The sequence below is a fragment of the Tamandua tetradactyla genome, chromosome 2 (genome assembly GCF_023851605.1).
Source record: "Tamandua tetradactyla isolate mTamTet1 chromosome 2, mTamTet1.pri, whole genome shotgun sequence".
NCBI classification, from domain to species: Eukaryota; Metazoa; Chordata; class Mammalia; order Pilosa; family Myrmecophagidae; genus Tamandua; species Tamandua tetradactyla.
The window spans coordinates 182,036,606-182,042,661 of record NC_135328.1 but is presented as its reverse complement, the minus strand read 5'-3'; positions in this window follow the sequence as shown (position 1 = coordinate 182,042,661).

Here is a 6,056-nt window from a genome sequence, read left to right as displayed (position 1 = left end):
AAGATAGTTAAGGAGTTTTGGTTTGATTTTGTTTTTAGATTGTATTTCTTTTTGTCTCATTTTTAGTCTAAGGATTGTTTTGCTTTGAAGTACAAGAAAATTTGGCAAAACTAGCATTTCTTAGGTGCTTCAACTTTACCATTTACCAAACTAAATATGGGTGTTGAAGAGATAAAATGGATGTAAATTGGTGTCTATATAACTAATGAGTAGCTGACCCTGATCACATGGGTAAGCATTACTTAATGTCACTGCTTGAGTCTCAATCATGCCAAATTTATACTCACAAGGAAAATGAGTCTATACCAGTTTCTAACTCCTGGGATATTATGCACACAAGCATTTTTTCTTTATCTACTGTGTATTAAGTGTCCATTGTAAAGCATTAGTTTAACAATATGGATAATGGCCAAAACTTAATGAATGTTTGCCACATAGACACTATGCTGTGGGCTTTATTCTTAATCTATTACGAAGGTTTCATTCTGTAAATTATCTGAGAGGTATGTATAGTTAGGTAAAAATTGAGCCTGGGTTGGTTGATTCCTCCAGAGACATGAGTTTTAAACCTTTCTCTTAAATCCTACTCTGTCACTTATGCCTATTCCAATTCATGGATCATAATGGAGAATTTCACTGGCTACATTGATTTCTTTTATTATTATTAGGGGGCATTAATGTGTGTTTTATGAATCATGTTAAAATTTCCTGTGGCTGATCCTACACATGGAATTATTTTTGTAATTTGTGCTGCTGGAAATTATTGCCTTGGTTGGAACTAGCAATGTTGGTTTATTGCTTTCACTGTAACTTTACCATCATTTGGTTTTGCTAATTTAGTATTAGTAAAACAGTAACAGTAATTTATATATTTTTTCTATATTGGTGAAAGCATATGCCCGTGCATTTAGCCTTGTGTGTACTCCTTTTGCTCTGGCATTAACAGGATTCTGATCCCTGTCTCACTCACATTCTTATCACCATGGGCAAGTTATTCCAACCTTCTACCAATTAAAGATACACTCAAATTTGTAGACTATCACCCCATATTCTTTTGTAAGACCTGTGTGGCTGGAGTAGGGTGAGCAAGATAAGTAGTAAGGAATAAGGTGGTGCATCACATAGGGCGGCTGTGTTCTCTTTAAAATGAGGAACAAGATGAGGATGCTTGCTAACATGGTGTTCTAGTTTGCTAGCTGCTGGAATGCAATATACCAGAAACGGAATGGCTTTTAACAAGGGGAATTTAATGAGTTGCTAGTTTACAGTTCTAAGGCCGAGAATTAAAACAAGTCTATAGAAAAGTCCAATCAAAGGCATCCAGGGAAAGATACCTTGGTTCAAGAAGGCCGATGAAGTTCAGGGTTTCTCTCTCATCTGGAAAGGCACATGGTGAACACGGTCAGGGCTCCTCTCTCAGCTGGAAGGGCACATGGCAAATACAGCATCATCTGCTAGCTTTCTCTCCTGGCTTCCTGTTTCATGAAGCTCCCCGGGAGGCGTTTTCCTTCTTCATCTCCAAAGGTCGCTGGCTGGTGGACTCTTTGCTTCGTGGTGCTCTAGCATTCTCTGCTCTCTCCGAGTCTCTCTGAATCTCTCTGAATCGCTCATTCTCCAAAATATTTCCTCTTTTATAGGACTCCAATAAACCAATCAAGATCCACCCAAATGGGTGGAGACATGCCGTCCCCTAATCCAGTTTAAAAACCATTCTTGACTAAATCACATCAACCAGGGAGATGATCTCATTAGTTTCAAACATACAGTATTGAATAAGGATTATTCTACCTTTTAGAAATGGGATTTATATCAAAACATGGCTTTTCTTAGGGGGCATACTTCCTTTCAAACCAGCACATTCCACCCTCTGGCCCCTAAAAAAGACATGTTTTTCCCATATACAAAATACATTAATTTCATAACAATATCAGATATCCTTAAACCTTTCAGTAGCAATACAAACAAAGTATCAAATTAGAGACAGTATAAAATCTCATCAAATCAGTTACAGGCGTGGTCTATCCTAAGGCAAAATTCTCTCCATTTGCTCTAGACCTTTGAAAACTCATAACAAGTTATTTGCTGCCAACATACAAAGAAGGAACATTCACAGGATACACAGACACATTTCCATAGGGAGGAAGGAACACAGGGGTCACTGGACCCACACAGTTTCGAAAACCCGCAGGGCAAAGTCCATTAGATTTCAAAGTCTGAGACTCATTTATCCTCAGGGCTTTAGAAAGTGGCAGTCCCACCCTTTCCAAATGCCTACGCCTGCCTCTCTCTGAATGCAACCTTGGGGGATATTGGGGAGACCACCTTTTTCTCGGCTCCACCCTCTCCAAGCATTGGGGCCACACCCGGGCTCTCTGCCATCTCCGGGGCACACACTTAACCCCTCCATGTGGTGGCAGCCAGGCTCCCCCCAAACCCCAAGGAATGTGCTTCACCTTCTCCAAGGCCTGAGGCGGCATGACTCTTCCACTGCAATGAGGTGGAAGGCCCATTCTCTGCCTTTGGGGCAAACTCACCCTCTCCACGGGCTTGGGTGGGTCCACTCTCCTGGCCCGAGGCTTCCTGACTTGAGACCTCAGCCTCCACGGTTTTACCTCTGAAGTTATTTTTCCTCCAATGTGTCCCTTCTCTGAACCCCTCAGTCCAGACTGGCAGCAGCTCTGTTTATACAGGTCCCACAGCACTCTCGTTGGCTTTCTATGCAGTAGCCTTGGATCATGCCCATCAGATATAAGGAGTTTCCACAAATCTTTCCTGGATAACTCCGTGTCCGATCCTGACTTTCTCTGAAATGACTGGCTTGTTCCACATTTGGTTAAATCCACACTATACTCTGTAGTCTCCCTTTCTGTAGGCCCAGAATTTTCCGGGACCTCAACTTCTGGTTTCTTTTTACTCAAGAGTTCAGTTTTCAGCTTATCTCTTTCCTGTCGCATTTCACTATAAGCTGCAAGGAGAAACCAGACTGCACTTTCGACATTTAATTTGGAGATCTCTTCTGCTAAATATCCAAGTTCATGGCTTTTAAAATCTGCCTTCCAGCCAAAGCCACTAGTCAATTTTGCCAGACTATCTGCCATTTTAAAACAAGGATCGCCTTCCTTCCAGTCTACAATAACACGGACCTCATTTCTGTCTAAGGCCTCATCAGAATTGTCTTTAGAGTCCACATTTCTACCAACAGTCTCTTCAAAACATTCTAGGCCTTCTCTATCAAGCTTTTCACAACTCTTCCAGAATCTTCCCCTTATCCAATTAAAAAGCCGTTCCAACATGTTTGGTATTTGCAAACTGCAGCAGTAGCACCCCACTCTCCGGTACCAAAATCTGTTCTAGTTTGCTAGCTGCTGGAATGCAATATACCAGAAACGGAATGGCTTTTAACAAGGGGAATTTAATGAGTTGCTAGTTTACAGTTCTAAGGCCGAGAATTAAAACAAGTCTATAGAAAAGTCCAATCAAAGGCATCCAGGGAAAGATACCTTGGTTCAAGAAGGCCGATGAAGTTCAGGGTTTCTCTCTCATCTGGAAAGGCACATGGTGAACACGGTCAGGGCTCCTCTCTCAGCTGGAAGGGCACATGGCAAATACAGCATCATCTGCTAGCTTTCTCTCCTGGCTTCCTGTTTCATGAAGCTCCCCGGGAGGCGTTTTCCTTCTTCATCTCCAAAGGTCGCTGGCTGGTGGACTCTTTGCTTCGTGGTGCTCTAGCATTCTCTGCTCTCTCCGAGTCTCTCTGAATCTCTCTGAATCGCTCATTCTCCAAAATATTTCCTCTTTTATAGGACTCCAATAAACCAATCAAGATCCACCCAAATGGGTGGAGACATGCCGTCCCCTAATCCAGTTTAAAAACCATTCTTGACTAAATCACATCAACCAGGGAGATGATCTCATTAGTTTCAAACATACAGTATTGAATAAGGATTATTCTACCTTTTAGAAATGGGATTTATATCAAAACATGGCTTTTCTTAGGGGGCATACTTCCTTTCAAACCAGCACACATGGTTTCTGTTGAACATTATATTTGCAGAAGGGCTTAGGCAGTGCAGTAAGACAAAAATAAGGGCAGAAGGATTAGAGAAGAAATAGTTGTCATTATATATAGGCAACAACAATACTGGCCACATAAAAGCTTAAAAGAATTTGGTCATTAGAATTAATGTCAACTACTAGTCCAGGACACTTGGGTTGTTTCCATCTTCGGGGAATTGTGAATAATGCCACTATGAACATTGGTGTGGAGATGTCTGTTCACGTCCCTGCTTTCAATTTAGGTCTTCCGGGTATCCCAAGTAGTGGGATTGCCGGGTTGTAAGGCAACTTTATACTTAGCTTCCTAAAGAAATGGTAAGCCACCCTTCCACAGCAGCAGTACCATTACATTCCCACTAGTAGTAAGTGTTCAAATTTCTGCAGTTCTCTCCACTTGAGGTTTCTTATTTGTTCACTAGCGGTCATTCTGAGAAGTGTGAGATGACATCTCATTATGGTTTTGATTTGCATTTCCCTAATAGCTAGTGAGCATCTCTTAATATGCTTTTTAGCCGTTTGTATTTACTCTTTGGAAAAATGTTTATTCATGTCTGTTTTAGTTTGCTAATGCTTTCAGATTGCAATATACAAGAAATGGGTTTGCTTTTAGAAAGGGCATTTATTAAAGTTGCAAGTTTACAGTTCTAAGACTATAAAAATATCTAATCTATATCATTCACATCAAGATAACGTTGAAGAAAGTTGGTGTCCAGAACAGCTCTGTTTGCTGGAAAGACATGTGGCTGGTATCTCTGCTCGTTCTTTTGCTTCTAGTTTCAAACAGCTCTCTGAGACCCTGTGGATCCTTCTGTTTTCTGGTTTGCTTACCGTCTCATGGGAAGGCAAGGCACATGACAATGTCTGCTGAGTTCTCTATTTCCAAACATCCGTGTTTAGGTGTCTGCTCTATCAGCACTCCAAGCATCTCCAAAATGTTTCCCTTTTAAAGTACTCCAGTAAACTAATCAAGACTCACCTTGAATGGGTGGGGTCACATTTCCAGCTAATCAAAAGGTCAAACCCTACAATATTGAATCAGGATTAGAAAAACAAAACTTTTCTGGGATACATAACCATTTCAAACTACTACAGTATTTTTTGCCCAGTTTTTAAGTGGGTTGTCTTAATTGTTGAATTGCAGAATTTCTTTATACTGTATAGCAAACCCTTATCAAATAAGATTTCCAAATATTTTGTCCCATTGAACCTACAGTTTTAAGTTGCCTTTCTCTTGATTAAGCATTTTTCTGGTTGCAGAAAGCATTTATTTTTCAAGAGTTTTGAGAAAGTTCTGAAGATCATCTGATTCAGTTTCTGCTTATTTTTCAATGTTTCTTCGGTGGGACAGGATTTTGGAATTTCTTAATCTGCTACCTTGCTAACATCACTCCCCTTTGCCCATTTTTTAATTGAATTATTTGTCTTTTATTATTGAGTTAAGACTGCTTTATGTATTTTAGATTTAAAATCCTTATCGGGTATATGATTTGCAAATAGCTTTGTTGTCTTTTCCTTTATTGATGGTATATTTGAAGCCAAATTTATCTGTTTCTTTTTTTGTCACTTACACTTTTGGCATCATATCTGAGAAACCATTGCCTAACCCAAGATTATGAAGATTTACTCCTGTGTTTCTTCTAAGAAGTTTCTAGTTTTAACTTTTATATTTGGGTATGTGATCCATTTTGAGTTCATTTTTTGTATGGTATGAGGGAGGGGTCCAACTTAAATTCTTTTACATATGGCCATCCAGTTGCCTCGGCATCATTTATTGAAAAGAACTATTCTCTCCCCTATTGAATTGTCTAGACCTTGACTGAGTTCTTAATTTTATTATATTCATTTTTAATTCCTAATTTTACTAATAATGTTAAATCATTTTTAATAATTTACCATTCCCTAATTTTACCATTCCCTGTGAAAAAGATATTTGCACACTTATCTTTTTTATTTCTTTAAGCATACTAAGGGTATTGTTTTATAATTTGTGTTTGATTCTA